At 44.3% G+C, this 26445-nt stretch overlaps 1 long non-coding RNA gene across 1 annotated transcript; it reads right to left on the reverse strand.

The window, feature by feature from the left end:
• Window positions 1–1699: 1699 nt before the first annotated feature.
• LOC119708377 lies at window positions 1700–26096 on the reverse strand. Its single transcript, XR_005259065.1, has 3 exons — window positions 25967–26096; window positions 4197–4311; window positions 1700–2348 (listed from the first exon to the last, which is right to left on the reverse strand). It is a non-coding gene; the product is annotated as an uncharacterized LOC119708377 (long non-coding RNA).
• Window positions 26097–26445: the final 349 nt, after the last annotated feature.

A 26445-nucleotide genomic window follows, 5' to 3' on the forward strand; every position in this document is an offset into this window, starting at 1 on the left:
ATCAGTGGGGACAGGTTTTGACCACTGTCTGTTTGCCACCAGCTTCTCTCCTCCATGACAGCTGAGTGCCTGGTGCTGCTGGCACTGGAGCTGTGGGGCTAAGTGAAAAGAACTGCAGTCAGAATTCTGGTCTCCAATGCAGCCCTATATGAATAATAATTTATTTCAAAACCTTCTTCAAATATATGAATCCAAATGAGGTTCATTCCAGAAGAGCAGATCCTGGACATAGTGTATTTAATTCTGAGTCACCAAAACTCAACTGAGAGCTCTCCAAGTAACCCGATCTCATCTGTCCCTGCTTTGAGTGGAGAGCTGGACTTGATGACCTCTGCAGAGTTCCCTCAAGCCTAAATTTTCCTATGGGGCTTCAATCATTTCTGTATAGCTCAGTCCAAGTAGCACCACCAAGCTTCCGCAGATGCTGTGCTGGGCTTTGGTGGCAAACAACAGCAGAATACTTTGGAGCTGACCTCAAAATTGCTTTTGGACATGATAATTCATGCAGTACTAGCAAACTGTGGGATATGCTGTACTTTTCCCAAGACAAGAGTCTGCCACAGGTATTTGTGACCAAAATGGCTTCAGATCTAAAGCTGAAGCCCTAGGATCTTTCTCTGACTCTTGCTTCTGCCCCTCCTGGTTTTTAATAGCACTATTGTCCAGGAAGAATTATAATTCCTATAAACAGCACGGGTTTCTTCTATTTCTCGGCCCTTTCAATTAGTCAAATAAAATTTCAAGTTCAGCAGCACCAGCAGATTGTGCACCATAGATCCCGATTGCTGGCCTGTTAGGTTTCAGCACAGCTCTTTCATGACCAAGCACCCTTTGCTGCAGATCTGTGGCAGGTCAGTATGTTGGGAGAACAGGCCTGGCTCAGTGTTCTGACAGGCAGAGCCAGGAATAAGGACAGATCTGCTGATTCAGGATCCTACAAATACAGCTGATCTCATTGCAGTGAAAATAGGTCACTAATCACACATGGCCTGCATCCAAAAACTAGCCAGGAAAATTGAATATTGGCTGGCTGAAAGCTCTGTTTTACTCGAATGTACAAAAAGAAAGCAGTCTGCTTTAATTTGTTTAAAACAACCACCAGATTATGTGACCAGAACACGAAGACAGTGATCTCCCTCCACTGTTATTTTTCAAGCAAGCAACTCATTTATTGTTCCAGCCCATCCTTCACTCCGTTCTCACACATTAAAATAATGTGTAGTTCACACTTCTGTTTTTAACCTCAGTTACAGCAAGAAGGTCTGATTTCCAAAGAAAAAATTAGCATTAGCCTATATGTTGATGACACAGATTTCTTTTATAGACTTTGGTCTAGTGAAACAAGCAAGTTAATAGTGCCATAATTAGATCTTCGTAAGTAAAAATAACATGACAATTCCTGGTTTGGGGTTTGTGGGTTGATTTTGTTGTTGTTGTTTGGGGTTTTTTATAAGACAAAACCCTTTTTTTTCTTTTTAGATCATTCTGAATTTTCTTTTTAAGCTGGTTGCCCATACTGACATCCTGAATAATTTAATGGGATAGCACTTAGACTGCAGCAGGGCTGAGAGTTACTGATGTGGAATAAGTGTACCCTGATGTTACACAATGTGCATGGTGGGAGGGAAAGTCCAATCAATACAAATGAATCCCTTTTTCCATTGAATAAATGCTGTCTCTCTCAGTCAGCAACTGGGGACAATATGGATGCTTTACAAAGATAGGTTCTACTGAAATGTTAGATCTGTCTCTAACAGATCATATCAGGCCCATTTCCTTTGCTGATCATCAGCTGGTAAGCGGGAGTGGTCTTCACCTTCAATTGTGGACTGAGTGGTGACATGTTCATGTGAAAAGGGTTATTGAAATGTGAGTAATTGTTGTTAGAAGGGTCAGAAATAATTGCTTGTATAATTGAAGACCCAGAAGAAGCTGGTAAAAAATTGCACATGCAGGTTTGTAGAAACTTTTTAGTCCATGTGCTCTTCAATATCCTCAAGCTACATTAAAGGAATGGTAATACTTGAGAGCAGGTAATTCAGGAACAGAAACTAGCTCACAGGAGCCCAGGAACTGCCTGCCTGTCATGCTACAGGCAGTAGTTGTAATGTCCTTTTTGTTCTCCTTCCACTGGCACTGGTCCTTCTCGTGCTCTGGAGGTGAATTGCTCCTTGCTCCTCCCGATCTCCATCATTGCTGCGGCTGGTCCCATTCCTTGTGTCTGCCCCAGGGTTCAGGTGCTTCCCTCAGAGACAGACGTACCATGCTAATCTCCCAGAGAGATGTTTCCCATCTGGAGAGCTCCTGTGCTTGGCCACACTAGCCAGCAAATAGATTCCCAGCAGTCCCTGCCAGGGAAGAAGGGAGAGCAGAGGAAAATGGCATGCCTTGCCAGCAGCTCAGGGTTCAGTAGTTCAAGTCCTGCCTTCATTTCTCTCTCACCCCATGGCCAGTGATCTTTAGTTGCAAGTAACAGGAAAGAGTTTGTGGAGCACACACAGCCACATCAGATTATGAGACATGGTCCTTTTAACCTTGAGAGGATTTGTAGAGGCTGAAGCTGTGGCTGTATTGTCTCCATTGGGAAAGCCAGAGTCACTGCCATGCATCAGTGACATTTCTGTGCAGTACTTAATGCTGAAGCTAAGGCAGGAACAGACTGTGTCATCACCAGACAGAGCTTAGCTTTTATGTACAAATAAGAGATTTTGTGACTGTGAGAAGCTCTCTGATGGCAGATGATTTTGGTAGTCCCTTAAGGCTGATAGTACTGATTCAGCCAGCAGAGACAGTTTTTTGATGGATGTTGTGTGCCTGACTGGCTCTAGCTGGAATCTCACACTAAGTGAAAACAACTAATTTCTGACAGGCTACACAACTGTGAGTGTAACTTTATGAGAAGCGTTCATCAAGCGTGTAATATAAGCATATTTTGAACTCACTGATTTAATAACAAGCTGTAGATGGAAACCATAAAGTAATTCACAGTGAGACAAAGGACGGAACTATTCAAATGAAGAACTGAAATCAGACCTGAGACTGATTTCAAATGTCTTCATCTGTCAAGTCATATTCCAGAGTTAGATCCTTACCTGACACAAATTAAACCTTTCTGCCTTACATCATCTGAAGCATACCAAGGGTAACATCTAATACCCCTTACCTCTTCTCAGGAATGACCATGCTGCAGCAATATAGGGATTTTCAGCAAAGGAAAGCTCTCAGTCCCTTAGGAGGTTCTGCAGGCCCTTAAGGAGCAGGGCAGCATGGCCTTGGGTGAATTAATGTGTATTTTCTTTGGCATGTGCATACATAAGGACGTATTTAGGCCTCCTGTTTATTTCCTTAGACAGGCAAGGTTTAAGAAGGAGCAGTGGAGGAATGAAAACCAGAAATGTTTGAGCCCAGTGCAAGGTAGGAAAAGGTTGCCTTTAGGAAGTATCTCCTGAGCAGCTGAAGAAAGTTACAGAAGGCAGCTGGAAACAGCAAGCCCCAAGCAAAATAACCCCAGTGGTTATCCTGTGGGGCATATCAGAGCAAACCTCAAATGACACCCTGTAAATAAATCTCCAGCACTGACTGCCAAATACATGTGCATCAAAAGTCAAGCCCTTGTCCATGGACTCACATAACAAGGTCTCAATGGGGTTTATTTTTTCTGCCCTCTTTTAACCCAAAACAAAGTTGTTGCGCAAGACTGTGAATCAGTTCTAACATACCCCCTGTGCTGGGTTGTCAGCCAGTTATTGGCAGCTCTCACTGATTTATTTTTTTTTCTCTGCAATGTGCACATGTTTCTGCACAAGCACATGCAAAAGCATTTTCCAACTTAAACCCACAAATCCGGGGAACTTCTAAGTTAAGCTCAATGCCCATAACAGTTGTGTTATGACATGAACTAGCTAAAGCGATTCATCCTTTTATGAATTTATCCCTTTGATGAAAGGACTTCTGTTACAAGAGAAATGTGCTGGATTTCATGCTTTGAGCATTCCATCTGACTTCTTGATGTTGCTATAAGACAGAGCAGCTTGTCTTGTAATCCTAAATGAAATAATGAATGTTCTGCCTGATGCTGTATCAGCATGTAATTGTGTAATACCTGTTCTCCAAGAATCTTGAAATAAATATACCTTATAAATCCTGTCTTGACTCGACTGCCATGATTTTTGAGGTAGGTAAATGTTGTTATTTACCTGTTAGCATGGAGAAAGGCCATTCTAGAGAGTACCACGTCCAAAACCATAGATAGTTGTGCAGGGAAGGGGGCTGGGCTCATTCTCTCTTTTCCGAGTTAGAACTTGTTAGAACCTGGGATTCAAAATAGGTTATTTATAAACTGCAAATGGAAACACTACAATTTATCTTGTGACAGATATTTGGGGCTTTCAAAAAGGATTAGGAGGATGGGGTCCAGTACCAGAATACATCTCAGAGATTTTTCTACAGCTTCTTTTGTAGCCTTGAACAAGATAGTTTCAGACATAAGTAAACACAAGTGTGTATTAGAACATAAGTAATATTTTCCAGTTCAACAGATCCTGGAAAGATTTCCTCTAATGTAACATGATGTCAGCTGGGCTGGCAAGGACACATTCACCAGCGGTTCCCAGGTTCTGGAAGCAGTGAAGCTGGGATATATCTGTGTACGAGAGGAAAACACCTCACTACTTTTTTTCTTGATATTTCCTCAGTCTCCAAAAAGATGATGGTTGCTTGTGGCACAACTTTCTGCTTCAGTCTGCCAAAAAATGTCCTTCACTGCAAGCCTGCAGTTTTGCACAGATCATCCCCATCCCTATTTTCATAAGGGACAGAGAATTTGATCAGACTTATACACTTGCTTTGTTTGCACACATACTGCTTTCCATTGCAGGAGAACCAACTGAAGATATGGACTGGTGGTAAAATTGTTTGGTCTTATCAAGCAGCTTTTCCATTGAGATATTAGAGAAGTGGTTATATGGAAACACTTTCTGTGTTGTCTTTTGAATTTCTAACTGAGTTTCAGTACCCTTGACACTAGCAGATGAACTACTAAAACAATTGTGGGGGCTCCTCATGCTGCTGGCTAGTGGATGGGGATGCTGCCTTGCAGCAGGCAGCCATACCAGCTGCATTGTGCCATGTTCTTTGCTGCTCTGGGTCACTGCAGGAACTGCAAACACAGGAACATTTTACTGAAAAGTTTGCCTTTGGGCTGAATCTTGTACAGTCATCTGTGTTTTGCACCTTCAAGATAAATAAATTTTAAAGGTATGGGTTTTTGGGTTTTTTGGGGTTTTTTTGGGTTTTTGGTGGTGGTGGGTTGGGTTTTTTGGGGTTTTTTTTGTGTTTTGAGTTTAGTTTTGGGTTTTTTTTTTTCAAATTAAAGAAAAAGGGAAAAACAAGCAAACAAACCCATGAAACTGGACTATGGGAAGATTATTGGTGCTGGTGAACTCTACCTTATGTGCAATGACTGACATGTCTGAAGGTAAACAGGAAGGATCCCCCACCCCCAGCCCACCCTTCCCCTCTGGAAGCTAACATTGCTAGAAAGAGACGCCAAAGCAGCTGACACCAAAATGACAAGTGGATATGTAATGTCACACCACTGGGGAGCAGAGGGCAGAGCCAGCCCAGCTGGGAAGACCAGGGGAGTGGTGCAAGCCCAGCTCTGCCTCCCTGGATGTCTGCAGGACAATGATCTGTCTGGCCAAGAACAGCAACACTCAAACTGCTCCTCTTTTAACGGGGGCTGCTGTGCTTTCATAACAGCTCATGGCAGGTCAGTTTTTGCAAAGGGAACTTTCACTGTGGTAGGTCGAAAAGGAGGAGGGGTGATGCTGGGGGACCTTAAATGACAATTGTATTGATGGGACTGGTGGTCACTGGGGGAATATCAGCCTGTGAGCAACAAGCAATTTCTGCCTCTGCACATTTCACCCCTGCTGCCCTCTCCTCTCCCCTGGGCAGGGGCCTTGGGCTCTGTGGCCTGTCACCCTTCATTGACCAACCAGTCTGCCTAAAGTGACTGCAGGGTGGTGATGCATGTTCCCCAAGGCACCACACAGCTGTTCCTCTGGTCTGTGCCACTGGAGACACAGCCTGGCTCTGACCTGGGGCAGCAGGAAGCTGTTGTTGGCAACAGGAGCCAAAGGCAGGGTTTTGCCCTGAACCTAAGAGAGGCTGCTCTAAGAAAAGCACAATGATGTCCCTCGGCACTTTTGACAGATAGCTGAGACTGGAAAAGAACTAGGAGCATCACCATAATCTATAGGAATAATTCAAATAAACAAAAGAGCTCAAATTTTCTGTACTTTCCACCCTTTACTCTTCACTGTATTTACTAAATCATACTGATTACTAAATCAGTAATGAAATGCCAGTAAGCAATACTAGAATCTTCAGAAAGGTCCTTCCATTCTGAAGCTGGCTATTTCAGCAGCAGCTGATGAAATGATGCTCAAATGGGTTACTCTAGCTGGCCATTGCCACGAGCAGAGTATTTCATTTTAAACTTACCGGAGGAAACACTTTGTATTTGTTTCCTTGTTTGTTTATTTATTATGGAAGTGAGATGTTTTCCACACACTTGGTGATATGGTTGTGGGGAAATGATAACCATGGTGGAACTGCAAAGTTGCTGTCAAAGCCAGTGTCTGTTTGGGAGGAGTAGGGTGGAGATTACACACATGCAAAAATGCACACAGTTTAGCAGTGCACACTTCTAGCTAGGGTGACAAAGACTTTCACTGTGCTATCCTCTCTGAGGGGATTAAATGTCAAGCTGTAAAGCCTTTTGACTTTGCTAACAGCTTAAAATGTGATTATTTCTTTTATGTGCAGTGGAACAACTACCATGAGCAATTTATCCTTCATGAAAGGTATCCAGTGACCCACTGATTGGAGTACTTCTCAGAGAAATTGGGGTTTAGATCCCTGCTTCAGATCAAGAAGAGTGTGGGACTTGAATCTGGCCACCCATTACTTCTGTCCACATTGCTGTCACCTAATATCTGATGTGAAGTCCATTGCTGTCTCCTTTATTCCAGCTCTGTGTCTTCAGTCTGGGAGAGGATTGATAGCTAAAGATCCTTACCAGTGTTAAGTATCTAGTTGCCCAGAGGGAGCACAGCATTTGATGACAATAGCAGGGCTCCAAAGATTAAAATCTGTGGCTGACACCCAATAAAAGGAAAAGTGAGGCCTCTGTAGGGATGCAAAGAGGGCAGCTTCACTAGCAAAGCTAGCAAATAGATGGGTACAAACATGCTGGTGTTCACATCTGCCAAGTTGGGGTTGTGGTAATGAGCACTTGTACAGAAGAAGAGCAGCTTTTATCTCAATGGATGGGCACGGAGAACCACCTCTTGGCTTTGGGATTGGTTTGACCTGTGCCTGTCAACACAGTTCACCCCAAAACTGAAGCTCAGATGCCCAGACCAGGTTGGGAGTGTGTAGTGTGTAGGCTGGTGTTATGGAGATTGGAGAGAAGGAGGCACCACAGCATCTCCGACGGGGACTCTGCCCCACAGCCTCACAACATAAAATTTAAAAGGAACCACAGCCAGATTTTGTGCAAGACTTTGCTCCTAGAAACCCCCATGTAGTTCTCTGGCTTAAAGAGTTACCTCACTAAGACCTCTGTGTGGCCATAAATGCTATTTGTGCTCCACAGTGGCAGTAAATATTTGGTTTTGGCTTGGTTTAGTGTGACTGAGGCACACAGAGGAAATTACTTAGAAAATAACAGGTTAGTGTGTGACAAGCAAACTGTGCTTAAGCAATAAGGCAAAACTGATCAATTGTGGACCAAAATGTCATGGTGAATGTGCAGCACAGGCAGAGGGACTAGACCAGTGGGGTGGATTTTATAAATCCCTCATTTATTTGGTAATTGACCTTCCAACCATATAGAGGCAGGCTGAAATACCATTGAAGGTTTTTTTTTCCATTTTTCTACATTTTTAAAATCGTGTATAATCTAGATATAGATATGACAGCAGGTTTTTCAAATGGTCATTTCACAGTAAAAGCTTGATCTGAGCACTTGCCCACTTCCTGAAACATTTGCAAGCTGCTAACTTTTTGCTGTCTGCAGCCACTTGAGTACAGGCTGATAAACCAGAGAGCCTGTATTTTGTCACCTTAAGTTTCCATGGCTTTTTTCTTTTTGTCTGCCATGTGAATTCTCCCAGGCTTGCTTTGTGCCTAAAAAGCAAGCAATTAATTAGCTTTAAAGCTTGAATGAAATCTCTTTAACTAAATTTTATTTATGGAGGTGTGTTCTTCCTCAAAAATATTTTAAATAATTCCAAATTTACCATTTTAAGTTCAAGTGATGAATGAGCTTTTTAACTTGGCAGTGAAATGCCCAGGGACTGAGCTGCCATAGGCATTAGAGATACCAGAAGCAGCAACTCTCAGAGGCCACTTGGACTGCCAGCGTTTTCATAATCCACCAAACCTCTGTTGGGCAGGAACCCATTCCCTGTCCCCACTGACATGAATCAAAGACAATGTGGAGCAGGTAATTCAAATAGTTGTGATCTAAGAGGATGAGAAAAACTGGGAGATAGTGCCTGGTGTTCTGGGGAGATGGCAAATTTTGTAAGGCATTGAAAAATAACCTCTGATTGCCCAAAGAGCTTTCCTTGCCTGTGGTCACCAGCGAGGAAGGGACGAGCAACAGCTGTCACTGCTGCAGTGCAGCACTGGGAAGGGGCGAGCTGGAGGCTTAAAAGCAGACAATTTCTAAAAAAAATACCTAGCCTGACTGCATGGCCTCAGATGTCAGCAACTTGGATTTTTATCAGGGCTATTTTTCTGCACAGAGAGGCTGAGCTCCCTCATCGTCTGCTTCCCATAAGTAAAAAACACTGAATGAAGGTCTTGGATGGAAGAGCTGCCAGTGTTTAAGCATGAGGAGGGGCTGGTTTTTCCCATTTGTGCTTTTTCAGTATCATAAAAAAAGGGGGAGAAAGGTGGTTTGGGGCATTCTTGAGTGCACAGTTCCTAAGGCAGCCAGATTTTCAGTCTGGAGGTGCAGTGTTCCATCTCACCTCTCTTCCTCACCTAGAGGAAACTCACATGTGCAGCAATTCAGATGAGTGATGGGCTGGAGGGAGGATGAAAAATGACACAAATGTCAGAATGCTGAAATGCTCTTCCTTACCAGGATTTGCAGTCAGTGCTGTTCCCTTCCTCCATAACAGCATCCCACTGGTGACCTGGTCACACAGAGCAATGTTCATCAAATTTCAGTGCTCATTACATGATGAAGTATCAGTTTTGTTTCCACCTACCAGTTTTATTGCCCAGCCATACCATTGCAGCTGGGATCAATGCAGGCGCCTGCGCTCACATCTTGGGGGTAAAAAGAGACATCACCCTTCCTGGACAAAGTAGTTCATGAAAAGGATGTTTTGCTATGAAGCCCTTGGCCAGGGCCACAAATTATTAGACCACAAATTATTAGGCCACAAATTTATTAATACACAAGTTATTATTTGAGTTCATTTTTGCAGTGTTCATTTTATCATGTTTTACCACTTATTGAATGAAATTCAATTGCTATTGAATTTCATTTTTTTCTCCAGGCACCGGAAAACAAAGGCAAATTCCATGAGGAGGAGGTGATTTAGAGATGGATTGAAATTGCTATGCTTCAGATGTGTTGTCATGCTGTACCTTTATCTTGGGTGTCCTTTTCCACTAGTTCAGTAATCTAAGTAATTACAATGAGAAAAAAAATCCCTGTTCTTACTTTGTTTCTCCATCTAAAATTACCTCCAAGATTTCTTATAAAAACACACAATAGAAATGCGCTGTTGAAACACGGAAAATAAGAACCCTCTGCATGCAAGGGGAAAATAGACTAATCAAAATCAATAAAAAAGAAATGTATTCCTAGGTTTTTTTGTGAAGGGGGTTACTGATTGTTGACTTTAGAGCTGTTCCACAGAAGTTTCAAATTTAAAAAATTTAAAAAATAATAAAACGTAATTTTTGGGTCTCTGTTCACCCTTAAATTTTGGACTTTTTGTTGTTGATTGGAGAATATAACCCAAAATAATTTCGTTTTTTCAACTATAGTTTTGATTTCCTTTTATTTCAAAGTATTTGAAAATGTCAGATTGAAATGTTCCAGCCTGATATGTATCCACAGTGAGCTTAACTCAATACCTTATTTTCCTTTGCTATTCTGAATTTATGTTTTCAGGCATTGTGGTTGTGAGCAAGACATGACAACATTGTCAGAAAGGTTTTGCTTGTGTTTTTCCTATTCCTTGGAGCAATACAGCCATGGCTGCCAGAGCTGACACCACCAAAACTTGCAGGCAGGTGCTGTGTTTGTACTGGCCTCTTCCTGCTCGTGGCTTCCTGGGCTCCCAGAGGGTTCACGGCCTGGCTGGGGGAGCACAGAAAGTCAAGGCTCTCAGTGTTGTTAAAAACAACATCAAAGTCAGCAAGCCAAATATCTTAACTGCTACCTGTTGATTTAGAGCTTGTTTTCTTATCAGGGGCTGGGAGACACCTGGGCTGTTCTCCAGTAAGGCAAAAGCCAGGTTTGGGGAAAAGAGAGAAACTGAATGCAGCTCAGCTATTGCCATAACAGCAGGTAAATTGATTATCTGGATTTTGACAGTGAATTTACCTTTAAAGGAGAAAAATATAATAAAAATTAAAAAGAAAAAAATTTAAAAGGGAAAAAGAGTTGTTTTTTTTACTGCCTCTATTGGCAGTAAAAAACAAACAGAAGGATTAAGGTTCCAGGCTATGTTAAATAACTGTGTTTGTGAGGCAATAGGTGAAATTCTGCTGAAATCACTTACTCAGAAAAATAAATGCCCTGTCAGGTTTTATTTTAGTGGTCAGTTACACTGGCCCAGGAAGTATAAAGCTTGAGAAGTGAGCCTCATTCTGAACACCTGAAGCAGCTCTCAGCAACAAGTGGAGTGAAACTGGAGCACTGCCAAGGGAGCCTGGCAGCTGCCCCAAGGAAGGAGAGGGCTGGTACAGACAGCCCTGCTGCCAGGGCAGAGCTTTTGCTGAGACATCACTAAGCCATGACAGTAAATGACAATGTTCTCTACTGACTGCTGGAAAGTGTTCTGAGAAAGGAGCCTTTGACATTGGAGTCTTTTTGCCAAAACCAGCTAAGTCTGTGTTTCATTCATGGTGAATTAAGGACATGGCAAAGCCCAAGCCCAGACTGACGGGAACCAGAACGGCTCCCATGTGCCTGGACTACACCAGGGGGGTGTCAGTGGTGTCACCTGCCAGCGCTCTGCTAGTCAGAGAAAAAAGGAAAACCAGCATGTTCTCAGACATGGCTGCTCTCCCCTGCAGAGGGGAGGACACAGAATGTGTACTCTTGCCCGCCCTGGGGGTGGGCAGCCCCGGTGCTGACCCGACTGCTCGGCTCCTGCCCTGCCTGGTACCGGTGCCCTCGGTCCCCAAGCTTGTGGTCTGCCTGTCTCAGCAACTGAGTGCCTCTTGCAGCCTGGATTTTAAGTCAGGAGAAGCCTGCATGAGGCAGTTGTACAAATACAGCTTGGTTTTGAGAGAAATGGTGCACGCTGAGGGCAGCCTGCCTGGGCTCAGGTGAGTGGCAGGTACACACACGCTGTGACTTATTTTCACTTCTGATGGGCAGCAATTTCTCATGGCAACACTCAGAGGAGATTTTATTCTCTTTTTTTTTTTTGCCTTTCATGAATGAATCCCAAATAGCAAAACCCCTGCCCACTGCTACTGACCACACAAAATGTGCAGAGCAGGGACAGTGTTTAGCATCCCTCTTAGCAGCCTGTGAGCCCACTAGAGGCACACACCACAAGGTCTGGTTTCTGTTGGAAACCAGTCACTGCTTGTCCATGGGTACACCAAGACAGTGTGGAATTTATTAGTGTTTGAACTCAGTTAATTCACAGTTTACTTCAAACCCAGCAGTGCTTTTTTCACAAGATTTTTGAGCTAAGAAGAAGAGACAGCCCAAATGCACACCATTATGTTGATTTGGTTCATCTTCTGGGAGGAGGACAGCTGGACAGCTTATTTTGCAGTATGTTTGTACATTGTTATTCATGACCACAGTAAAAAAATATTTACATATTTGAAATTTTTTCCTGTTTGCCGATTCAACGTGAACAGTTGGAATTGTCACGTAAATATCATTTTATTTCATGTTAAAGTAGTGCATCTACAAGACAATGAAGGCAGCACAGCTGAGCTGCACCTCAGAGGTGCAGTTCCATGGGGAAGCCCATGCTAGAGAACAGGGTTGGGAACACACATCCTGTGGTGCTGGGAACCCAGAGTGTCAAAGCTGAACACAGCCCTCTGGCCCTGATCTGATGGATTAGCATTTGCTGGATTAAGTCTCTGGCACACGGCTTGTGCCACCCTCTGCTGAACAAAAAAATTAAAATTACTAGAGGAAAAGTACTGAGACACCATTCTTCAGCAATGCCTGTATACTAAAATGACACCATGGATGCTATCTGCTGCTGGGTCATCTTGTTAATGAAATAACTCAAGGAAAAAAATAAAGGAAGAGATCAGTGCAACCCCAGAGCAAGTGACTAATTAATACATATACATAAATCTGTGGTCTCATAGGAAATCTGCCCTTAGCTTAAGATTTGGCAGTAGGTAAAAAGAAAATATTGAATCTGTAGAAAACGCCTAAACTGTGAGGCAAATCTGTCTTCTGATTACTAGCAGGTCTGAAAATGTTAACGTGGTCTTTGTTTATATATTATATCCCTGGCAAGGCACACCTGATATTAGCAATAGAGCCCCCCTTTTCCCTTGGGGCCAGGTCACCCAGTTCCATGCTTCTTATTCCTCTTGCAGATGTACTTAGCTGAAAGCTTTGGAAATATTTGTACGGCGATTAAAAATCCTTCTTTTTATTATTTTAGCTGCTCTTGCTGTATATTGTGACTTTGCTCCAAGAAACCTTGTTCTATAGCAGTCTATCCTGAACAGTGTATCACTATCAGCTGAGGCATTTAAGCAATAACTGAATTAATACTTCATCCGTCCTGCCTTACAGACTTGGCAATTTTTGCTTTCATCATTATCATCCAGCCTGCCACTATTAAATAGACCTCATGTCAAACCCTCTGGTGCTTTACTAATACTTTCCTTCTAATCTGGAAAGGCTAATCTTGTTTCTCTTGCTGGGTCAAACACAGCCTCTGTTCTCAAATGTCGAGAAGTCAGCTTAGCACACCTTCGGCTTTGAACTGCTGGACTGAAAATGAATGACTGCTCTTCTGGGCAGGAAGCCTGAAAAATCATTGTCTCTTTTTTGGTCAGAAGTATCCCCAGGATGTTAAAGTAGTTCTCCTTATGTACATACCCTGAGCTCAAGTATTTACCAAATGTTCATTAAATGCTTGCTCTACCTTGAGTGTCTCTAATCTAGCACCTGTTTTTTATTGTTTTGGAGTTGCATGCCACACAGATCCTGGCATCCTGTACTATTCTTGGTCTACTACCTGCATTACAGAGACAAGAAGGGTTTTGAGTTTGTGGTCTCCCAGATAAAAACCTGAGGACAGCAATATCAAATATTTAGAGAAATCTGTGATTCACCCAAACCACAAAAGGACAGTCTGGCTGTAACAGGGAAATACATGATTATTCACTTTCTGTACTCTGAGTGGCTTCTTGAGCAAGATGGGCTTTGCAATGTAGCAGCCATGAACACTGTAACCTTCATTCTTTAAGAATTAAAGATACAGATAAGTAATCTCAAAATTGCCATTGGATTTGGGCACTGGGTCCCTGGTGGTTTTTTTCAAAATCCTAGCCAAATTATGGTCCCCATGTTTCTTATACTCCTGCAGTACCTCGGAACTTCTGTCAAAGCCTGGGCCCTGTTGTGCTCACTATCGTGTAAAAGGGGATTAAAAAACAAGTATGGGTCATCCCTGGGTCATCATGTGGATGCCCTGGGTCATCCACAGTTAATTCTAGGATAAATCTGGTGCATACATTGTGAGACACCTCTGACTTCTTTTTAAAGAAAATCTATTTATTTTTCATTCAGACATTTCAAGCCATTTCTCACTGTAAATAAATTGTAGAATGTATTTGATAAGTAATATGCTTTAGCAATGCAGTGGAAATAACATGCTGCTTTAGTCACCTTAGAAATGGCATGAGCAGCATCTAGTAATCCTTCCATGTCCAGATATTCCAGTTATTCCAAAAGCTCATGCTCAATTTCTGTACACAGCTCTCTTGGATATTGCACTCTTTCATCAAAATGGCATTTTGCCCACATGCCCATATTTAAGAAACTGTGACAGCTGGACACAGACAAACAAGAGAGGATGCATTCACAACTGTGTGTAGGCTGTTTTCTGTTAAGGACTGACCCATTCCATCAGTTGTGGGAGGAAAGTGAAGCTGAGGCAAACTGGAGAGATGTGAATATTTGTTCTGAATGCAAAGTCCCTCCCCTCCAAACCTTTTCCTGCTGATACCTGAGCTCAGCTGGAGTCCAGGGCAGGACTCTGCTGCTACCACATCTGGCCCATGTCCTGCCAGCCCCAGCCCTGCACCCCTCCCAGCACTGCATCACTTTAGAGATGAGCAGGGACCTGAGTCAATGTCTTCTATTGTATTTTGACTTTTCATACAGATCTTCATGTTTCTTATATCATACTTTTATTCACAGAGACTTTTTTCTGGGTCTCAGCTGCAGGACACCTATTGGTCTCTGTTGGCTGAGGTTGCAGGTCACCTCCTATCTTAGAAATACTGGGGCTGCAACCACAGTTGCACCTCCTCAGGCAGTCCCTTCATGCCACTGTGGTGACACTGGCAGGACTGGGAAGGGCAACCCCTATTTCTTATGTTTTCAATTCTCCAGCTCTTGTTCTATTATTTCCCCCCCCACTATGTGCTCAACAGGACACAGACCCAGCTCTTGGACTGTGATGCTATATTCCCCTTGTTTTTCATGATGGGGAATTAGTTCGATGGCACTTCTTGTAAGCAAAGATGTTTCAAAGGAGGAGAAGAGCATGGGACATGTCCTAGGCACACAGTGCCTGCTAAGATATGTCACAAAGTGACATTTCCATGGCTAGCTTTCCAAATGGCAGATCTGTTACCTTGCTATCTACGCCTTAAGTGCACAGTGGGAGAGAAGATCCCTTCACATATTAGCATAGGCCAGTAAGGCGAACTCTGGGATTTCTCTTCCAAACCCAAGGAAAAATTCTGGCTTTGCAGCCCACATCCTAACAGCTTTCCTTGTCCCTTCACAATGCCCCAGTGAGGGTTTGATTGCTGCCTCCCTCCTTGGTATCCCATACAATTAGATACACATCTGAGACAACACAGTGCACAGGTCTCCCCAAAGCATTTTACTGGCCCTGGCCACACATGAATCTCTGGACAGAGAGTAGAAGACAAAAATCACCAGAAAGGGAAGCACCAATTCCAGCTTAATTTTAGCATGAAAATGTCAGAGGATTTGTATACGCCAGCAGGACACGCAGAAATCTGGTGTCCCAACTCACAGCCAAAACACACACAGAGATACACATACACAGAGACACACACACACACAGAGTGATGGAAGACACCAAGTTAACCACTCTGGAGCAGTACCTAGGAACAGGTTTAATTTATGAGATAGGGCAGACAAATTTACACCAGACCTCTCCTTTTCCTGAGAATCAAGAGATGACTGCAGGCTCTCCAATGCCCATATATCACCTCTCTATCCCTAGTAGTTACACATCTTGATACTTCTGCAGATTTTGGTTTCACTTGATGTTGCTTGAATCTTGATGCACCATTGAGCACTTTGGCAGGTGCTAACCCTGCTCTCCCAGTGAGTTCTGCAAGTGTTTCCTCCTCCAAACTGCCTGGTTGTCACTGGCAGGAGCCAGCAGGTGCCCCAGGTGAGTCACCTGGCTGCTCCAATGCCATGTGTCTGTCTCACCCTGCTGAAGTGGCACCAATTACGCATTAAGTATAGGGAAGAGAAGTGATTACACTGCAGGAATGATTGCAGGGGCCCTCTCAGATATCCACCTACCCACGGATATATTCACCTGCTGCTGCTGTGTGCAGCTGTAGTGCATCAGCAATGTGTGATGAACAATTTAGGGTGTGTGGGATCCTCCCAGGGCTGCTGTCAGCAAATAAAAGCCAAACAGAGCCCTGCCTTCTCTTGTGGGGATTCCTTCTTGTTTCTGTTCATCCAGGCATGGTGTCCTTAGTGAAATGCTCTGGAAAGTCTCCAGACCTTTGTCAGGAGGTGGTATTACAATGAGTTAGGTCATACCAACGTGGCACATACAGTGCTACAGGACTGCATCCCTACGCTGTAGGGCTTTCCCCAGCCTCTGCTCTCCCTGCCCCTCTCAGGGAAGCCAGCAAGCTGCCAGGCTGCCTGAGAAAGCTTTTGCTTTCCTTAGTTGTTTCCTTTGGACCAGAATTTCACAGAACTTCCCCCCCATCCCCTCCCAGCCAGAGCTGGGAAGTCCATAAATGCAAACAGGTTTCTTTTGCAAGTCTTTCATTATTCTGAATCAGCATTTGATTGAAGCAGCATTAAAAATACATCCCCAGTGCTAAGGATCTCTTTGCTTTCTGTTGTCAACAACATATTTTGAAATGAAACATTCCAGGGTTGGGTTTTTTTTTTTGGTTGGTGTGATCGCCTTGTTTCAGAGTTACTTAAGTAGGAAAATATTTCCCTTGGAAGCAATCCAAGCCCACAGAAGTCAGGCAGAGTCTTTCTGTTAACTTTAAATGCACTATGGACTAGATTGCTGTAAACCTCTAAAATAAATACATCAGTAAAGTCCAAGGTTTAATGAGGCAAATATTGCAGGACCTGTGATGGTGAGCATCCCTGATTTTAGTCACCTTAGCAGCTTGGAAGGACAACTCTCTGTACAGTGGGCATTCATGAAGTTAATTGATGGCTGGATATTTATAGCTCAGCAATGATCTTTTTAAGGATAGAGGCACCAGGCATGGGTTTTCCCTTGGGGAAGGGAGAGGGGGATGGAGCGGAAGCAGCGTTAACAGAAGTGGTGGGAATTTGCCATGGCTTTTCCCTCACTGCTAGTTTTGGTATCCCTCTCCCCAGCTTCAGGACCTCAAATATTCAGTGTTTCTGCACAAAGCACAGCAAGGCACTGCTGTGATTGCAGGTCTGTTGGTGCCCTGCATGCCAGCCCCTTCCACCTCCCACCCTGTGAGCTTGTGGCTGGGACCACCAGGGAATTTAGCCCCTCAGCAGCCCAGGGCTGTGCTAGGGCAAGGGGAAGATTCAGCAGGGCTTACTGCCCCTTGGGTCACTTGGCTGAACTGTTCCTGCAGCTGCTGCTTCTCCTGTCCTAAGCAAAAGGGGGATTTCCATTGCAGAAGCAAATTTTGCTTTGGGCTGGAAGGCAGCCCCAGGGCAGCACGGGGCTGGCAGTGGTGGGCAGAGGGGAGTGCCACCTGTGCTCGCTGCCATCACACCTCCCTGCCTGTGGGCTTCCCTTACCAGGCTGGGAAAGGGCTGGGAGCTCAGCATCTAATGTAGTAGCACAGCTGCTATTCAAGTAGGGTTGCTGTGCCTGGATTAATGACATTATGGCTCTACCTTTGAAAGGGCTTGTGCCCAGGCAGTACCATTATGGCACAATTTGGAGCCTGGTATCCTTCGTTTGCTGCTGCTAATTAGAAAAGCAGTTCCAGCCCTGAACACCCAAACACTATTCATGCAAAGGAAAGCAGAAGGCTTGTAAGACATGGACAATATCCAACAAACATTTTGGTGGTTGCATTTTTCCTACAACTCAGTCTCACTGGAGATAATAGAAAAGCCAGAGAGTTACTCTGAAGGAAGAGCAGCTATTAGCTCTGAAGAACACTGGTGAGTAGGATCGGCTTTGATCCAGTGCTGGAAACCAATCACCATCAAGATCCCTCTTTAAAAAAAACCTTATTTAATGTTTACATAAAAACACCACATAAAAATAGATTGAATATAGCCTCTGGAATCCAACTCAGTGTATCTGCCTTGGAGTATACATTTACCTCCTGAGAATTCATACAGTAATTAGATGAATGTGCTTAATTAATCACATTTCCTGTGCTGAAGAGGTTTGATGGAAAACATTGGCTTCCATCACTTTATTAAAGCATTATTGAGGGTTGTGCTTGTCATGTGTTCATCACCAGCCTTCTCTCCAATTAATCCTGACAAAACGAAGTTTACCAACAGCAAAGTAAGCCAGTGCTCACAGTCACCTTGCTGTAGCTTTGTGTACATGCCTTCATGCCTCTAGGTAATTACTGCATAATTGGGAGTGGAGTCTGTTTAATCTAAAATGAGATGTGCTAAATATAAACCATTTTCAGTGCCTGATTGATACTGTTTTAATAAGCTTGGTATCCCGTACCGCTGTGGACATGTAATGCATTATTACCTTTATTTATGGTATGTGTTTATTATCAAATTAAAAATAAAAAATGTGATTTGCAGGATGGTTATTTTACCTACAAAGCAATTATTGATCATTAATATTTTTTTCACATACCACAGCTGAATTAAAGCAGGAGGATTCAAAATCAGAGGTGCAAAGATCTTAACCCCTTCCAGAGGTGCTTATTTTTTGGCCTTGGCTATGGCATTACTGAGGCTCCATCTTCTGTGAGCCAGCATCCAATGCGGGACACAGATACCTGAAAGGGGACTGCCAGCTGTTTCTGAGGCTCAGGAGGGGACATGGAAGAAACCCCACTGCAGAGCAGGGATGGGAGCAGAGGAGATGGATGGGGTAGCGGAGCAGGGGAGAGACCTGGTAGCAAGCCTCAGTGCTGGACCCCACCAGACAGGCTTGAGAAGGGATACCCAACCCTGTTCCCTCCCATCCCATCTGATGCCAGGAGTAAGCACAGACCTCCCTGAAGGGAAGCACAGATCATAGAATTACAAGGGTGAAGGGTCTGGAGGGGAAGCCTTATGAGGAGTGGCTGAAACTTGATTTGTTCAGCCTGGAGGAGACTGAGGAGGGACCTCATTGTGGTCTTCAACATACCCCAGGTACAGGTCTCTTCACTCTCATGATCAGTGCTAGGACTTGAGGAAACATCATGAAGCTGTGTAAGGGGAGGTTCAGATTTGGTGTCATTAAAGGTTTGTCACCCAGAGGGTGGCTGGGCACTGGACCAGGCTCCCCAGGGCAGTGATCACAGCACCAGCCTGACAGAGCTCAAGAAGCATTTGGACAATGCTCTCAGGCACACGGTGCCATTCTTGAGGTGGCCCATGCAGGTCCAGGAATTGGACTCCATCCTGATGAGTTCCTTTCAACTCAGCATATTCTGTGATTCTATGATTCTGCTTTGATACTGGGGACATCTTCACAAGGGCTCTTCCCTCTTGACCACCTGAAATACCAGGCATGCAGACAAATATCAATGCATGCAGTTTCCTTATTCTTCCAACTGTCCAGTCCCATGAAGTCACTTATTGCAGAAATAAAGTAGCTGTCATAAGCACTTCTGCTTACATAGTCATTAGGAATGGAAATGCTTATTTTCATACAAAATAAATTGCTTACGTGTGCAATCAGATTTTCCTCTTCTCTGCCTTATTGCAAGAATTTTATGTTATAACTCAGGCATTTTTATTGCTGATGCATTCACAAAGTTACTTATTGTGCATAGCAAGATATCCTTCATATATGAATGTGCATTTCCAGCAATTACACAGAGCTACTGCAGAGATAATTTTTAGCCATGGGAACATTTCTTTCTTCTTTTTTCTTGTAAAAAAGAAAACCTAAAACAAACCAACAAGCAAACGAAAAAACCAGACCTAGATTTGGCTGCAAAATATTTGGCAACAGTTTGACATTTTTGTCAGAGTGCTTCTGTGTTCATAGTAAAGTTTCTTCCAAAATCCCAAGTTGCTCTTCAAAGGCAACCTGGACTCAAATTTTACAGACAGAATTAGCATTGACTCCTTTATGGATGAGCTATCTTACTACTCTCTCTCCCTGGGACAGGCTGCCATTTGGTACATAAACAGCATAGAGAAGGGACTGGTTTGGTCTCTGGCCAAAAGAACCTGGGTTACCCTAGCCTAAGATTCACTTGAGAATCAGTAATAAACTTTCCCTCCACATGAAAAACTCTGGGTTCTGTCAGGGACAAGGATAGCAAATGCTGTAGCAACTTGTAAAGAGAGAAAGGGAGGTTCACAGGAAATAAGTGTGGAAAACAACACTGCAAATATTAACTGGGAAAAGCCTGTGATCATCTTGGTTGCTATCAGTAAATAAGACTGGGAGGAACTCTGGGCTTCTTGAGGTTCTCATGGAAGAAAGCACTGAAGCATATGCTCTGAGCTACACAGGTATCTACACGCTTGCTATACCCAAGGAGTAGGTGTCCCTGCACACCTCAAAGTTGCTAATTACACTTAAAATCCTGGCAGGAGTCCCCCATCTGATATCAGCATGGCTGTGCAAGCACTTGCTTTCTTCATATCTGAGGACATTCTTTTGCAGAAGTCATGAGAGCTGCCAGGGCCGGGGCTGCTGCTGAGCACAGGCAGGAGCAGCTGCCTGCACCTTGCCCCTGTGCAGCCCACCAGCCTGCAGAGGTGTGGGAGGGACTCTGCCCCTGCCAGCCATTCAAACCTCAGCTCATCCACACAGACCCACCATCAAGGGTGCCAATTAGTGCCAACAGGAGCTTATTGAGTGCTGAGGTGGCCTCGCTGCTGTGCGATTGCTGGGAAATGAAAACAGCCTGTTCCTGTAATCTTGTTGGGGTTTTTTCCTCTCTTTTCTTTTATTATAGTATGGTAACTACAATTAAATCTTTCCTGGCATGGCATTTCATTTGAGAGCTCTTTCCCTATATGACTGTTCTGTATCCCTGTGTGAACTACTTGATGTTTCATTACACAAATAGACTTCATTTGCAGAAACTGTTCCCTGCTGGGAAAAATCAAACGCTTGAATTACAGGTATTCTGCAGGGGGGAATCTGTCCTCAGACAGTGAGATCGGGGGTCAAGACCTTCTCACAGCTGTTGCGCTGGAGCTGTTATGCCGAGAGAAGGATTTATTTTTAAAAAACTGTTTAAAGAAAAAGGCTTCTGTGTCTAAGGGGGAAAATAATCACTGCTTGAGATGTACCAGAGACATAGAAAGCCAAGGCCACTGATTGTGCTGGAGCCAGCTGTGGGAAGCCAGCAGCCACTGAAGTAAGGCATGAGTTTGGCATGAGTTTGTCTGCAAACACCCCACTGAGTTCATGACCCATCTTTCCTGCCTGTGCTTAGAATCTCACTAGAACTACCTAGGCTGAGTGGATTTTGGGTTGACAACAAAAGGGGTGGGGGCTTTTTTGGCACGTCCCATTCTTTTTCCCTTCCATTGGACAGTACCTCCTTTCTAGGGCACTGCAGGGATCTTGCGCTTGACCCAAGCTGAGAGAATGAAACCAACAGCAAGAGAACTTAGAGGATTGTTAACGAATCTCACCCTGCCTTCTACCTTCCATTCTTCTCCCAGTTTTGTGCTATAAGGACACCTGGTATGGGATAACATTTTCACCTGGTATGGGACTCATATAACCAAAATCACACACTTACACTGGGCCTCTACCTGGGCCACTCATCCAAATGGACTCAATGGTTAGAGCAGGCATGCAGATATCCATGGAGCTCCTGCTATTCGAAGGCAAGTCTAATCCACGTCAGATGAATTGTACCCTAGAGGTGCCTATTTCTCCCCATGGATTTTGAAGGGGGCCTGGAGCTATGGGCTCCAGGACAGACACTGTCAGTCACTGTCTGCCATATCCTAGTTTTAGTCAGAGGAATCCACAGCAAAGTCCTTAGCCTGTATGTCCTATCAAAATATCTGCACTTGCTGCTGATGCAACATACATATTTATTCTTGCACTGAGATGGTCCTTGGGATTTTACGAATCTCAGGTAACAGCAACATTATGTATCAAGGTCATAGATTAAGATATTAGTCTAGGAAGCAAAATAATGTTAAACCTCTACCTTCTGGTATTAAACTCTAGCAAGTCCATAATCCTATTTTTCCAACAGTAATGCAAGAAATTTTCATAAGTACAAAAAGATCTAGCCCATCAGCCCAAATAGTCTGTGTGTGCTCTTATGTGATGGGGTCATAGAGCATAAGTACCCAGGCACTTCGACCAGCACAATAATCATCAGCTGAGTCCCATCCCATTCAGCTGAGACTGAAGAGGTTTTCCATGGATGCTCAGTAAGCAGCCTGCTGGTGGCTTCTTGTTCCCACACTTGCCAAGGCATTCCCACACACAGGGAGACACTTGAAGCAGACCTGCATGGGAGCAGGGTCAGAAAGCTGGGAAAATGACAGATGATTCCTCTCTGCAGAGAAGGACTGTGGGCTAACAGGCTGGATTTTGACAGCATTGGAGTGGATTAGTCCTGGGCTAAGCCCCTGCATGGCAGCTGCTCACCAGCTGTGGAGGCTGGTGCTATTTATACCTGCATCTCATTTGCACTGGGGAGATGCCACGTGCCAGTGGTGACAGACAGGAGCCTTTCCCCAACCAGTTGGCTGCTCTGAGAAGCAAACCACTTTAAATCAGGGAGAAAAGAGCAGAGGAAGAAGTGAGGAACAGCTTGTGCTTTCACAATGCAGCACCCACACATGCTGAACAAGCCAAACAACAACCTGGGGACCCTACCTGGGGGTTTGGCCAGATCTGTGCAGGCAGTGGATGAGCCTGTGCTTTCTGTGGGCTGGAACACTGTGGGCATCTCACCTGGATGAGAGCCCCATCCAGGGCAGGGCTGATGAACCTAAGACTGCCTGCTGTCCTGTGCTGCTGCCCACAGCCTTGGGGCAGAGGCCAAACAGCTGCCAGAGGTGGACAAAGGCACAGTGTGGAGGCTATGTAGTTGCTTGTGTCCTGAGGCTTTTCTGCATCTGGGAAGCAGTTTCTCTTTCAGGGGGGCAGCCTCTTTATGCAAGAGGTATGGAAAAGCATGGAGTCTTCTGATTGGGCTGGAGGGACTGGATCCATTTTACACGCTCAAGAGATTTGCCTTTTGGGTACCTAAAGAAATATATCGCTGCATTTTGTATAAGTGAAATGCATTTTTCCCTCCATAAGAATAATTTTAAAAAACCCAACACTTTACTTTTTTGGCTCAAGTTAAGATGAATACAAAATTTCTTTATTTTTCTTTTGTTCCATCTGTGCATCAAAACCTGCTGTTTGTGAAGCTCTGCAACATCTCCAGTCGCAAGCCAGTGGAGGTGAACCTGCAGCTCTGCCCATGCACCCTGACAGCCCTGTGACAACCACGTCACACTGTCTAGTGTGGCTCCCTCCCCACGCTGGGCTGTGTGCTCTGTGTAGGGCGTGTGTGTGCACACATGAGTGTTTGTGGGGTCAGCTCTCTGATAACGGTGCCTCAGGACTTCCAGCCAGCATCCAGCCCAGCCAGACCCCACAGACACAGCCTATCTTGGCAGCTCCACCCCGTTAAATATGTTTTTAGCCTGGTTCCCTAAAGAAATCAGTCTTCTGTGAGCGCACTGGTTGTGTGGGGATTCAGCAGTGTGCTGCAGTCCAATGCAATAGTAAATTTGTAACCTTCTTGCCAGATTAAGTCTAATTTGAGGGTGGGCAGGGGTCTGAGGACTTTAAGTTTTAGGAAAGGTGAAGGGGTAGGGGTGATGCTGCTTTTTTGTCCCAAGCATTAGCAAAGCTGTGGTATGCAGTGGGCTGCAGCACTGCATGGCCACCTCAAGATGCCAGACCTGGAAAAGGATGGACATCTCTGTGGTCCCCATCCTTCATGAGACCATTCATCTAGTGAATGATGATGCTACCTGACCTCCAGAGGGGATGGCCACAGGGAAAGGGATGAGAAATTGTCTTTTAAAAGCTGTGGGTAATGTTGGGGACACAGGCCAGGTATCCCTTTTCCTTGCTTCTCAGCCACTTGCAGTATTTGTCAGAAGCAAAGGGAGATGCCAGCCACCTCAGATTAACAATGTGTTGCTATTTCTGTCTTTCTGGCACCCATTCATCAGCTCACCCGTTCCATATATGCAGGCACAAACATCTTCAGCACTGAACTTTCCAACCATTCATGAACTTATGAAACTGGAGCAACCAAAGCTTCTGGAAGACTTCTGGCAGGTGAGGAGGATTTATTTGAAGCAGTGTCTTCATGGATGCCTTAATTTTGGTTCTAGCATTTTTTGCATCTTTATTCACAAGGTTGGTGGATGTTTGAGAGAAAGATGTGTCCGCTGGTGGCAGAGGCATAAAGTTGGTCACAAGACTGCTAGAGGTTCACACTCATCCTGACCTTGGAAAAGAAATAGTGAGTCCAGCCAACCAACAGAAGGGAATATTACCCTGGAAGCCACAAAAGTGAAGGAAAAACTCCCACATTTAAATAACTGCCTGGTCATGTGATGCAAATGACAGAGGACAAAATGAACCCACTGGATGATGTGACACTGAACTAATACTTTGTGAGCTCTCATGCCTTGCCTGTGTTTGTTTAACTGCTGTTTTCTCACTGTTTCTCACTGTATCCATGAGCCAGGAAGCTTATTTTTAGGATGGGCTTTTACAAGGTGTTCAGAAAAGGAACTGGGAGCTGAATTGCTGTGTGGGTGAGGATGTGATGTGGAGCCTGGAGAGATCACTGCAAGGGTCTGGCCCCAGGCACTGAAGCAAGTCCCTGAAATCTGGGTGTAGCAACAGCCTCCTGCAGAAGGCAGCATGGGCTCTGCAGTGGGGGCACAGCTGCCCTTGACTCCACAGCCCAGCTGCTGTCCCCCATGCCCAAGCTACTCTCCGGCAGCATTCCCAGCCTCATGTGCTCACTTCCCTGCTCATCCAGCTCAAAACACCATCTGCTCCCACCCAGGGGGGGCAGCCTGCACACCCATTGTGGCACGATGCTATGTCCTGTCCTGGCTGTGACAGGTGAAAGGCGAAGAGGGGCTTGCAGCTCACCGTAAACCCCAGCCCAACAGCCACACAGAGGCAGAGGCAGAAATATTTTGGCAAGTGTAATAGATGACTTGGATATTACTTTCAGACACCAGTTGCCATCCCAGATTTCTCCATGGCTGCAAAGTAGTTATTGCCAGCAGATCAGGGAATTCTTCTGCACATACACGTGGGCCATCAGGAGCCACAGATTTCATCACAGAGAGATTCAATTGCTTAGATATTGAGCTGGAGAATTTTTTTCCACAATCCCAGCAGAAGAAGCTAATTGTAGTTGCAAGATGGATGCTTTGGTGCACTAGTGGTTGAACAGCCAATTGCTGTTCTTAACCTAATCCTAAGAAATAAGCCACGTATTAGAGACAAAGCTGGAATTAGCAGGGCATATGGGACCTAATATTCATAGGATTACATGTAAAATATTAAGGCCTGATGCTGCTGACCTTTCCTATATCAGCAGTCTCACTGATACTTCTTATATTTATGTATATAGGCCTATTTTTAGATAAATCATAGCTGTGATGATAAATCACAGATAAAGCTGTGTAGACATGCTGAAGTCTTTAAAAGATGACTGGTGACTTTGTAAATCTAGTTTAAGTGATATTTAAATTAACACAACATAAAATAAAACAAAACTCAGACTATGACAGCCCTTAGGTATGACATTATTAGTATATAGATAGGTGTGGTAACATTAAAAGCCTTGATATATTTGGCGGCAAGAATGAAGCTGGAACATTTCTATAATTAAAATGTGTGTATCTTGATGAGGAAATAGGTACATATCATTCAGTAATGCTATCAGTGAGGTGTGAGGGAAGATCCAAACATTAGTTGCTTGGACCTGACTTTCTACTAAAAATACAGGCTAAGTTATTTATCATCAGCCCACTCATATGTACAGGTCTTTGAGAAGTTAAAATGGTGTTTGCACTTACCTTGTCTGTGCTTTCCCGTGTATGCTCTGTGCTGCATATCATGGCAGACATCCCAGGATTAGACCCTTGTCAGTGAATCAGCGATAAAGACCATTAATTCAATCTGTCATCACTGGATGCCCATTCCCAGCTGATCTGATTGATTTCCAGTGGATTAGCCTAGATACATCAGATGCTAAAATAACCCACTAACCTATGACCAAGAATGGTACAGGGAGAGGAGACACTGCATACAACCTTCTGCACCTCTCGTCCTTCTTAAAATACGGGGCCATGGCAGGCACATATTGACCCCATACATGATAACAGCTGTTAGCCAGACACACAGATCCATTGTCTGCATTGCTGATGGCCATCTAAGGACAATAGTCACACTTGCCATCACGGCAGACCTTTGCTCTGAGGACCCTGTCTTGAGGTCATTAAGGGTCCATAATTCTGACTTAATGCTGCAAGATGCCCGGGTCTCTGAGCAGTGT

This window comes from Motacilla alba, chromosome 1A, assembly GCF_015832195.1.
Source record: "Motacilla alba alba isolate MOTALB_02 chromosome 1A, Motacilla_alba_V1.0_pri, whole genome shotgun sequence".
Lineage (NCBI taxonomy): Eukaryota > Metazoa > Chordata > Aves > Passeriformes > Motacillidae > Motacilla > Motacilla alba.